We start from the raw sequence: 12,183 nt of genomic DNA on the forward strand, positions 1-12,183 counted from the left end.
CATCACACACACAAAGAGTTTTTAAGGAATTGGATATCTTTCCCCTATTCTTCCTAGACCTAGTTTGCATTGGTGCTCCTTGCTTATTCGGTTAGCACTAATCTCTCTAGAACTAGTTCTCTAGAATTGGGATTGAAAGTATTATTTTCCTTATCTTATCTCCCTATATATGTATATGTTTATGTAGGTTATGTGACGAACTGAGGATTTTATCCTTGACTCACATTTCCTCCCCTACACTTAGTGTCAACTTTTATACCAATTTTTGGGTTGGATAATAGGTCAATTAATTCTTTTTTTTGTAATATCAAGAGCCATGACCCAATCATAGTCCAACACATCATCAAACTGGACACACATCTGGTCATACCAATCAAGTGCAATATTATTCTCCTCGGTAAGGGTGTCAATATTACCCACAATGGTATCTAGGGTGGGTACCATGGGAGACAATGCATGGATATTATTATAAGTATGTTGGACAACCCTCAATTGATTTAGGTTTTCTTCAATCAAATCTTCAATGCGGGGAGGTTTTTGAGGGGGTAGCAGTTCATTTAGAAGTGGTTGTGGAATGTTTTTGGGATCATTATTTGGTGGGGGAGTGTTTGGAGGTTGGTTGGTGTCATCCATGCCTAATTCCATGCAAATAACCATAAAATCACAATTTTAGCTAACAATTTATATATATATATATATACCTAAATTTCAATAAAAATTAAATGAAATCAAGAATTGTACAATTGTACTTGTTTGACTTGGACAATTGAGCAGAACGCCCAGCTCGTATTCAGACATCTGATTGCAGGTACTGTTTAGTTTCGATCTTGTAATCATTTTTTTCCCTCATTCCATTTAATTCAATACTGTAAAACCCAGTGTTCGGAAATTGCTGTAATGGAGAAATACACACGGGTGTTGCTTGTGATGAGCTGGAGCAGTGCTATCATATTTTGCGATTGTAACAGTATTCGATGCCTATCAGAGGAAAGGCTGATTCTGCTGAGCTTCAATTCTGGGGTAGGCGGATTATCTGTTCCATGGAAGAGTTTGAATTGTTGTGAATGGGATGGAGTTGAATGCAGCAATCTCACATCTCATGTCACCCAACTGCACCTCTCTAATTTGATCCTGAAAAACTCATCAAGTCACACTCTCACTCCTCTGTTCGAGTTGAAGCAATTGGAGTATCTGGATTTAAGCTGCAATGGCTTCACTGGCGTTATACCTGCAGGTAAATAAAACTTACAACAATTGATTTGAAAAACATGATTCTTGTTGAGAACAGTCCATAAATTATGTAACAGGGGTGCTTAGTTTCTGCAAATCTTGTTTTTTATCATCTCATTAGGAAATCATGGAGTGAAATGTATGAGATTGAATACTTGTACAGTTTACTCCAAAAGCATGCACACAAACAACCATGGCACCAACTGGTTAAGATTGCTGAATCCTAATAGCTTGATCTGGATGCAGGTATATCTGAACTTGGAGAACTGAGGCATCTAAACATGAGCTACAATGATTTTGAAGGTGAGGTTCCATTGCAACTGGGGAATCTCTCCAACCTCAACTATTTAAGCATTGCAATGGACGAGAAGACGGTGTTCAAATGTTGGTCCAGTTTAGAATGGGTGCGAAATCTTCAGGGGCTGCAGTTTTTGTCACTGAGGCATGTGGAGGTAACAAGTAGTAGTAAAGAGGTGGGGGAATTCATATCTCCTCTTGATAATCTAAAGACCCTTGATATGAGTAGCTGCAATATGAGAGGCCCCATTCCCACGGCTCTCCAAAACCTCACATTCCTCACAGATCTGGACCTCCACGGGAACAATTTCTCTTCCCCAATTCCGCCATGGCTGGGAAATATGACTGGTTTAGTATCGCTTAGTTTTCATAACCGTAACATCAGTGGCCCATTCCCCCTCGCTCTATCCACTTTGCCCCAACTGAGAAACCTCCGATTGTCTGACAATGAATTCCTTAGTGGAGATATGGGCGAAATTTTGGGCAGCGGGTGGCCACACCTTGCTCTATTTACTCTGTCAGGGTCAAGTATAAGAGGAAGCATCCCCGCTTTCATTGGAAATGTGTCCTCCCTCACAAGTTTTAAAGTGGTAAAGACCAAGATTAATGGGCCTATTCCCGCCTCTCTTGGCAGCCTCCCTCTTCTCAAGGAGCTCATACTCCGAAATAACTTTCTGACGGGAAGGATTCCTCTATCGCTCTCTCAGCTTTCTAAGTTGAGAGTCCTGGATCTGTCCTTCAATCAGCTAAATGGCAACATACCTTCTCATCTGGATGGGTTTTCTTCTCTCAGGAAATTTTATCTCCAGTCCAACAAGTTGAACGGTACAATTCCTACTTCTGTTGGAAATCTCCCTCTTGTACAACAGATTGACCTGAGTTTTAACCGTCTGCAAGGTAGCTTTTCTCTTGGTGTTTTTGAAAATACCCCCAAGCTTGTTCGTCTCTATCTTTCACACAATCAGTTGACTGTCCAACTAAGTTCAGGGTTGGAAGTGAAACCCCCATTTTACTTTGAGGTATTACGCTTGGCCTCGTGTAACATCCGCGGTCCCATTCCTACATATTTGTCCACACAAAAGAAATTATTGGGTCTGGATATCTCCAACAACAGTCTTGCTGGAGCTATTCCAACTTGGTTTTGGGATCTAAATATTACAAGCAATCTTAATTTATCATACAATGATTTAGAAGGTTCACTTCCCCGGAATTTGGATATTGGACTGTATATGACCCTAGACCTGCAACACAATAAGCTGAGTGGCTCTCTTCCCTTGTCATCCAAAGCCTCAAAGGTCCTGCAAACACTGAACTTGTCTTATAATAACTTCACTGGGACTATCCCCATCCAAATTAGCATTCTTCTTCCTATGATTCAGGTACTGGGTCTGTCAAATAACAAATTATCCGGCAAAATACCATCCACCATAACCAATTGCTCACTTTTGAGAAGATTGAATCTTGCAAAAAATGGTTTGGAAGGAGAAATTCCCTCCACAATTGGTGGGCTCTATCAACTCCGGACACTGCACCTGAATAACAATAAGCTTAAGGGATGACTGCCTTACACTCTTCCCAACTGTTCCGATTTGGAGATCATAGACATTGGAAACAATTTTCTGTCTGGAAAAATACCACATTGGTTATCAGGTCTTTCTCGGTTGATGATACTTGTGTTAAAGAATAACCTTTTTACAGGACTCGTTCCTCCAGAACTAGCCTCTCTCTCTAATCTCCATGTTTTAGACTTGTCAGAGAACAAGTTGAGCGGGTCCATCCCGCCAGAGTTGAAGAAACTAGCAACAGGGATGGTTCTAAGCAAGAGCTCAGTGGAACAGCCCTTTGAAGAAAAGCCCTCCTACTACAGAGAGGAGATCGTTGTGACTAACAAAGAAAATGATTTGGTGTATGTGGATTCTATCTTGCTACTTGTAACATGTATTGACCTATCTGGAAATCAGCTGTCCGGTAACATTCCTTCAGCAATTGGTGCACTTAGTGGTCTACGAATCCTTAATATCTCGAGAAACAATCTAAGCGGAGAAATTCCCCATACATTGGGAACACTAGAGCTGATAGAATCACTGGACCTTTCCTATAATAATCTGCAAGGAAAGATTCCAATTGAAATGCAAGGACTTCATTACTTGGCAGTTTTCAGCGTGTCAAACAACAAACTTTGTGGCAAAGTACCAGCAGAAGGTCAATTTTCCACCTTTACAGCTTCCTATTTCTACGGTAACCCCTGTCTTTGTGGTTTTCCACTTGATGTCAAATGTCCAGCAACCGTCTCGGTTGAGCATAATGGAGATGAGGGAGATGAGGAAACAGGGGATCCTTGGTATTGGTATGTTGGATGTATTGTATGTTTTGCTGTTGGTTTTTGGGGAGTATTTGGACTGCTGAGAGTAAAGACATGGCGAACAAGATACAACAGTGTCATGGATGATGCTGCTGCCAGCTTTTGTGATTCATTGTCTGGACAATGGAAATCGCTCCTGGGAAATAATTTTATGCATCAATAGTGGTCATATTTTAACAATAACTAGCAATTATATCTATTGGAGGTTCGAGGAGGAAAGTTCTGATAGAGAATCTATTATAGAAATGAAGTTAAAATAGATTAGTCATGGTTTCTGATTGTAATGTAAATACTTTTAAATCTTCAAGTATTCTGTGATAAATTGATCAATACACATTAGAAGTCGAAATGTAGTTTTATACTTTTTACAACTAAGTTAACCTAAAGATTTCGTTGACTGTATCTTGGCTGAATTCTCATGGATGTTATCTTATAAACAATCATCCAGGGCAAGGGCAATAGTACTGTGCTGCTTATTACATTGTGTGCACACCTTGAGTTTTCATTGGACATTATCATAACAAATGAGTAGATACAACTCGATATTTGGTGTTAAATTTGATATGCAATAGTTATAACTGTTTTTGTTTAAGTAATTTTGGAAGTTTCTTATATAACTGCTTTAGAGGAAATGGGGCTAGTATTGCTAGAACTATCCCATATGCTTCTCTGCATTTTATGATATATGAATAATACCGCTGCTGGATCATTAACTATTATCCTAGTGTTAGAACTGGTCAAATTGTCAATATCTTGGCAGGATCCTTGTTGTGAGGAACAATAGTTATGCGCCCAAAGCAACTAGACTTAGCTTGTATCAGTCTAGCATCTCAGATAAGTTATTTGAAAGCTTTATTTTAGCTTGTGTCAGAATAGCTGCTAGCATATAAGGTAAAACTTTTCAGATCTTTATTTTAAGAGTATACATCTGAGAGGGTATAGTGAAATTCTAGAATGCCAATGGTTTATTACAGGCTTGCTAATCTCACCAATTTTTGAGAAATGTTGTTAGCTGCATGTACAAAGATTTGAGCAAGTACCCAGACAAATCCTCTAAATCTGAACAGAATTTTTCACAAAATTTGCATGTGCTGGTCTGAGAGTAGAAAGAGGATGTCTTTCTTGCAATGTTGAAAATGAATTTTAATAAGGTAGATGGACTGATTCTTTCTGTACCATATAAGTAAATATGGAGCATAAGTTATCTGCTTTAAACAAATATGTATGCGTGGAGAATAGGATTTTATGATTGCAATAAAATGAAGTAGAAGGCTTAAATTGTTACTCTTCTTTCTACTCTTTCATATTCCTTTTTTTAGTATTTACTTGTGCAATTGACAGGATCACACAAAATACCTTCGGATAACCAATTAAGGCATGTACATTTTCAGGCAGCCTACCAATGGATGGTGGATGTTTTTGCAAATGTCTGCAAGAAGAGTGGCTTGCATGATCTCTACCATGGAGTGGGTCTGAACTGCGGGTTTTTAACTTTGAAAAATTAAAACACAAAAGAAAATGGTTGGCCCATTTAGATTCACAGATAACTCACTCAAACAGTTACCTCAAAATTTTGTACAAATTGCTCAACGATGACAATGAGGAAATATGTGGGAGAGTTTGTTAAGAAACATGTACACTCTTGTTGCTGTTAATGTGCTTCTAAGGATACTGCTATTGTAGTACCGATCAGCACCCTCCTACAGGTATTGTTTCAAAAACATGTATGAAACCCCTGTCAACTTACAGCATTTTCAATTATTATTCTAAACTTAATAAAATTTAACTTATATTTGTATCACGGAAAAAAAACCTAAACATAGTTAGTGCAATTATCATCAGAATTTTAAGAGGTCAAGACATGACTTGTGCCCTCGAAGAATGGCTTATCTAATGAACCTGTCAAAATAATTATGGACCATCTAAAGAGGGCACTCATATCTGCGACAAATAAGGTTTACATCCCTCCATCGCTCACCAAAATAACTTGGCAATATATCTCAATGGAAATCATTGCTATGGAAGAGACACCTAAGATGTACTCCATTTTGCAGCCTTCAAGCCCATAGAGTGGTTTCTTATGAGAAGCTTACAGCGAAGGGCAAGTAAAGCCTTGTATGTTGAAGGTAAACCTTTGTTCTAATGCCAGGTAAGAGGATTCAATTCAAATAGGAAGAAAAATGAAACACACAAAATGCTCAGGGAGTCGTCACAAGTAGTAGTGCAATAATAAAGGGAGAGAAACAAAGATATATGAATTATAATCAATGAACTTAAAAGAATATCTCATAACAAGTAATCATGAATAATAAATGGAGCCAGACAATGTAATAAGGATTAAACTTTTAAAGTCAATAAGTTCCAAGATAATTCAATAATAAAATGAAGAATGAGAATATATAATAAAGACATGAGAATATCAAGCTTTATATTCAAATTTTTCATTATTCTATAATACAAGTGCACGCTTGTTTCAAAGAGAGTTGTTATAACTCAAATTCTGAAACACCATGCAAAAACAAGCTCTAACAAATGCTTTTAAATCCAAAACATAATGCTAAGATATCATGTTTCCATCGTAAGTATCTATCACCTGCCAAGGAAGAAAATTCCTTGCACAATTGGAAGCAGGGGAACTATAGATTAATCAATGCTGGGAAAAATTTAAGTGGAACAGCTCATCATCAGAAGCTGCATGTTCAGGGTGATTCAATGATTATTATCAATGCTTGCCTCACTAAGACTTTGTCAAATTGGGGGATGTCATACATTATAGATCAAATCTGGCAGCTCTTAGATTCATTTGATGACTGTACAATATCTCATACTTTTCGGGAAGGAAATAAACTTGCTGACCTTGTAAACTTGGGAGGACTTCCCTTTTCCTCGATCTTGTGGTGTGATGGAAAACAAATTTACTCCCTTAATACGATTGAACTTCGTCACCAATATCCTGCTGTCAGAGAGTTGGTGATTCTAGAGAAACAAGGGCATGATAATATATGACACTTTGAGCTACATTTACTGCTGACCGTTATATGTTTTGTATTCTATGAGTGTTGAATGAGGGTTTTCTGTCTGATTCTTTCCAATCAGTTATATTGTCTAATATATACAGTGGTCCTCCACTTTTGCCAAAAAAATAAAAATACAAACTATTATGATTTCAACATAGGCATATCAATCTTACAGAGAGAGCAGCACTCCAAAGGATTTCTCAAGTTGACTGCATATTTTATGCATAGTATTTTAGAATTCGATAATATTTAAGAGCACCATCGAATCCATAAAATCCTCAATCTGAATTTGAAATTTACTGACATTAAATTACCTCAAACACGATTGACAGTTCCGGTTCAAGCTTTTGGATTTCTCTTTCCTTTAATACATCAAATAGATTCTTCCCATATTGACAACTTTGAATCATCCTTGGGTGTGCTGAAACCAATTTCTATTCCAATTTCTTCCTCACTGAAACTCACGGTGACCGTAAGTTTTTTATTACATCAGAGTTTTTGTACTGTCAGCACAACCTTCCCTGTTTAATTTCTCCGTCCCCAATCATCCCGAAACGAATTTTATTTACAATATTGGATTTGTCCTTCCCATGTTATTTCAAAAGTACGAAAATATTGTGGGGGAATTTTCCAAAAAGTTGTAACAATAAAATAAATCTCAAACAAAACCCTAAAAATAGACGGATGTATCCTGCATTGTTTCTTTTGTAGTTGGATAATTGTCTGCTTTGGGCAAATTCCACTTTGTTCGGCATTCATGTATCCATTTTTTTATTAAATATATCTTAGGTCTAGCATAGGCACGAGATTAAGGCCTGTACAATATGTTTCTTTTGATTTAATATTTGATATTAAAAGTTTTTAAAGACATAATCTCAATTTATTGACTTGCAAAAAAGTTTTTTACATTTTTTATTTTTTAATATTAATAATAGAAAAATAAAAAAGAGAGAAATACATGATACACAGATATCTAAGAAGCGAGGGTATCAACAGTACCACTAAAGTTCACATAAAATTAGTTGCTACAGAGTTCTAAATATATCACAAGAACAGAAGATACAATAAAGAACAAAAGCTCTAAACAATGTTGAATTTAATAAATTTGAACTATTCAAATTCAATAGACTCAAACATCACATTTAATATTTTTAACATAGATAATGACATGGTTGAGAAATTTCAAACTTCCTGATAGAAGAAAATAATATGAATTTTATGTATAAAGTTTCTAAAATAATTTGTTTCAAATAATTAAAAGCCCTACAAAACAACAATTCAATTTATTTTTGAAATAAAAAGTGACCAAAACAAAAGTTGGTAACCAACACTCTACCAACAAACACCTATAGAACTAACAAGGTGACACCCAGACACAAAGACAAAAATAGCCCAAAAGCATCAGTAAAAGGAAGAGCAGCCTAAGCCAATAGAGCTTAAACACACAATAAAGTTCTAAATAACAACTGTTGGCTTAGGTAGGTCAACCCAAGTCTTAGTAACAATAGTAAACCAACAACTATGTTGTAGCAGAAAACAAACAAAAACAAGCAACCTCAAGTCCCTCAAAAACATTCAAACTTTCTTTTTCTTTCTTGGCCAGAAGGACTTGGGCCCAGTCATTAGCAAGGAACTTGTAGAGAAGCTTATTATCTTCCTTGTCCATCCCCACATCATCCTTCTCATGTGCCAGCAATTGCAGGGTGGTAGCCGCTACATGTGTGACTTTTAGGGCAAATTTAGAGAAAGAATCGAATCCCTCAACCGAGGTTCTGACTCTTTTTTCCAGCGGTATAGTTGTTTCATTACATTCCTCCATTTTAAAAATTCAATTTGTTAATAAATATATTTTTATGAATTATTTCAAATATAGACAAAAACTTTATAGTTGCAAAAAGTAATTAACTAATAAATTGTTTTGATTGGAGAAACAGGTAAAGGAAAAAGTTGCACTCTAGCTCAAAACAACCACTCAAATTGCTGAATTATTTAAATACAATAAATATGAAAACTTTATAGATTAAAAAGTGATTGAATAATAAAGTGTTCCAATTGGACAAACAAATTAAAAAGTAAAAGTGCATTGAATGCTATAGTATTTTAATTTTCAATTAAGTATTGTAAAATAATCATTAGTTCGAAAAATATAAATCTAATATATAAATATTATAAAAAATAGAAGTTACAATTAAAAATAAAAATACTAACATGTATTATAATTTTCTTTTATCATTTTTCATTTTTTCTAAAAGTACATCAATATTTAAATATTCAAAAAATAATATTGTTTAATAGAAAAATATTTATAGTTTAAAATATATTTTTATTATATGAGACATTTTCTCTATATGTTTTTTGCATATATAATTTTCTTGTATAAAGCTCATCCATAACTATCTTTGGGAAATTCACTCCTTTAAGACCCAAGTGATTAAACGAATACACCATTCTTAATATTCTTTTACCAATATTTTAATTTTTTTCTAATCTTTGAAATCTTGTGGTTAAAAGAAACAAATGATTTTCATTAACTATTTTAGTATAATAGATTATTAGGACAATATAACATATTAGAAAATTCAAACAAACAATTTTGATTATATTATTATTATTTTTTAAAATAAAACCATATTTGAATTAGTTTCTAAACTATAACATCAAGTACATCATGTCACTATCTAGCACTTGTTTGCATTTAGGCATTTACGATTTATAATAAATAATTAATAGCAACTTTTTTTGATAAAATATTAATTTCTTATTTGTTATTGAAACATGTCTTAAATGTCATGAACATAAGTTATATATGTTAACAATGGTATGGTGTACTTGATTAGGTACATTTTTCTTCAATGACTTTTGGTTTAGTATTTTGACTCTATAATTAGATAATACTTGAAATATGATGACTATAATTGATGAACAAAGGTACTCATACTCATATTTCTATAACTTGATTGTTTCATTTTTATCTCATATGTTTATTCTCTTATTCTTTATTCAACACTATTTTTTAGTGTATAGGCAAAATACTATCATAATAGTTACCAAAGAAGTTTATGACTATGTTTGAAAGTATACAATATCATTATAGAAGTATTGGCTTAAATGTCAAAGACATTATTGTTTTTTATCTTAATATAGCCAAAACAAGGGGGCTAGTCCTTAAGAACAAAATAATGGAAAGTCCATTAACAAAAAATTACCAACTACATGATAACCTAACAATTCAAAGCCCCAATATATAATATCAAAAATCATCCTCACAAAACCTACATAACCAGATCAAGTATGTACCTAACATTATACAAATTATGTCTATATCAATGTCCATCATAAAAATAGTAATATAAAGATAAGTCCTAAACTACTATTAAAGGTTTTAAAACCTAAAAAGGCCACACAGGGCCAATCCAAAATTTTCACAACTGAGTCTTCCCAATAGATCAACAACACAAGAAACAAAACACAAAAAACAAGATGCCTAATTTTTTGTCTTTTCCTTTTGCGATCTTGATAGTAAGATCTTTGCTCAATCATTTTCCTAAAACTCAAAGTTTCTTGGAGTCACCACCTCCCTGCATCTCATCATCCTTATCCTTTTGGAGCAATTATAATGTAGTTGTTGTCACATGCATCACCTCCAAAACAAACCTTGTCAGGGCATTAAAGCTCTCATCTAGGAAAGAAAACTAGATCTTGAGGGTGTCAATATCTCCACTAACCTTCTCCATGGTACTCTCCATAACCTAGCAACCCACACATTTTCCCTTACACATCATAGTATCCTAGACCTATATATAAAACCTTTTCTTTATTTTTTTCTTGGTACCCTCAGGGGAAGTGCCAATCATAGGGGAGGTATCACTTGTGATTTGAGAAGCAGGGGGCAGGGGATGTGAAATCAATAGTGTTGATAGTGAAATAGGCTAATAGATGGGCAAAATCAAGGTTGACCTCATTCTTCTTCTTAATCTCAATCTCCTTTAAATCTAAAGTCTCCTATTCCACCTCATCATCCTCTTAATATTTTTCCTTAAACACCTTCTCCTTCCTCCTTAGTTTGTTCCTTTTTTCACCCTCCGACCTTGAATTCTCCTCTTGAGTTTCTATCTTCATATTGGCCATTTTCTTCCACCTTGCCTTACTTGCATCCAATCTATTAGACCTCCTTAGGCCATTGTCACTATCTTCTTTTGAGCCCACTAAATCAACCTCCACAAGATGTTCAATTTTGGATTTTTTAACATTTACTTGGGCCATGTCTATATCTTTTCTTAAAACTTTTTAGAGGTTCTAGAGGATGTAGAAGATAGGGACATCTAAGGAGTTGGGTCCACAAAGTAGCTACCATCCATATCCCTTCAGGGATTCGGTGGGCTCTGAGCATCTTCCAAGGCATGAGGAGAAAACGAGCTAAAGCGAAATTATAAAGATGAAGGATGATCCCTAGTGTAATATCACAAACTTCTTATCCTTCTTTTTCATATCCCTAATATCCATCACCGTAGCCTTAAGACCATGCAACAAGAAGAAGGGGATGAATATCTCATCTATTGGAAGTCTAATGGGAAAGTTAGATATTGAGAGAGAGGGGCAGGGGAGTGAATCAAGATCTATAAAACTTTTACACTTTCAATAAATATCAAATATGATAAATTCACCTCTAATCCTTATCTCAACAATATCATAAATCACACAAACCTTTACTACTATGATGTATTAGATCTAACAACTAATCACATCCATGAAACATGTAAGAAAATGATCAACACATGACACAACTTTTTGTTACCTAGAAACCATCCAATGTGAAGGTAAAACTGTGGTGGGGGTGGCACCTACTAATATTCACTATTGCAACAATAAAGTTTTCTTGTTAGGACTACAAATTTTGATCACTTTTGATGATCTACCCTGTGAGGGGTCTACCTTGTTAAGATCTTACAATACTTATATAGTTTACATTGATTAAAGGATTTATACTTCGAACTAAGTAAGCACTCTGTTAAGAGATTTACAAAGGTCTATTAGAACCACCTTGTTAAAATATTTACCCTAATTGTAATTGCTAAAATGTATTAGTACCTCATCCTTTGGTTTTCACTTTAAATGTTGATAATAGATCTCCTCTTTACAATCTCTGATCCTTTCACTGATCTGATATGTCTTCTCTCTGTAGTGCCTGCCCCTAGTTTGCATTTTTGCTAACATTGTCAAACTCTTTTAGGGTTAGTTTTATGTTGATGGTTAGCAACATTGTTTTGAGACTATCAG

The 12,183-nt window shown here is 34.9% G+C and overlaps 1 pseudogene across 1 annotated transcript; it reads left to right on the plus strand.

The window, feature by feature from the left end:
• Nucleotides 1-754: 754 nt before the first annotated feature.
• On the plus strand, nucleotides 755-4,291 carry LOC149543773 (uncharacterized; annotated as a pseudogene). Its single transcript, XR_016355674.1, has 2 exons — nucleotides 755-1,234; nucleotides 1,477-4,291. The product of XR_016355674.1 is annotated as an uncharacterized LOC149543773 (transcript).
• The last annotated feature ends 7,892 nt before the right edge of the window (nucleotides 4,292-12,183 follow it).

The sequence above is a fragment of the Cupressus sempervirens genome, chromosome 8 (assembly GCF_028749045.1).
Source record: "Cupressus sempervirens isolate cs-2001-9-10 chromosome 8, ASM2874904v1, whole genome shotgun sequence".
In the NCBI taxonomy this organism is placed as follows: domain Eukaryota; kingdom Viridiplantae; phylum Streptophyta; class Pinopsida; order Cupressales; family Cupressaceae; genus Cupressus; species Cupressus sempervirens.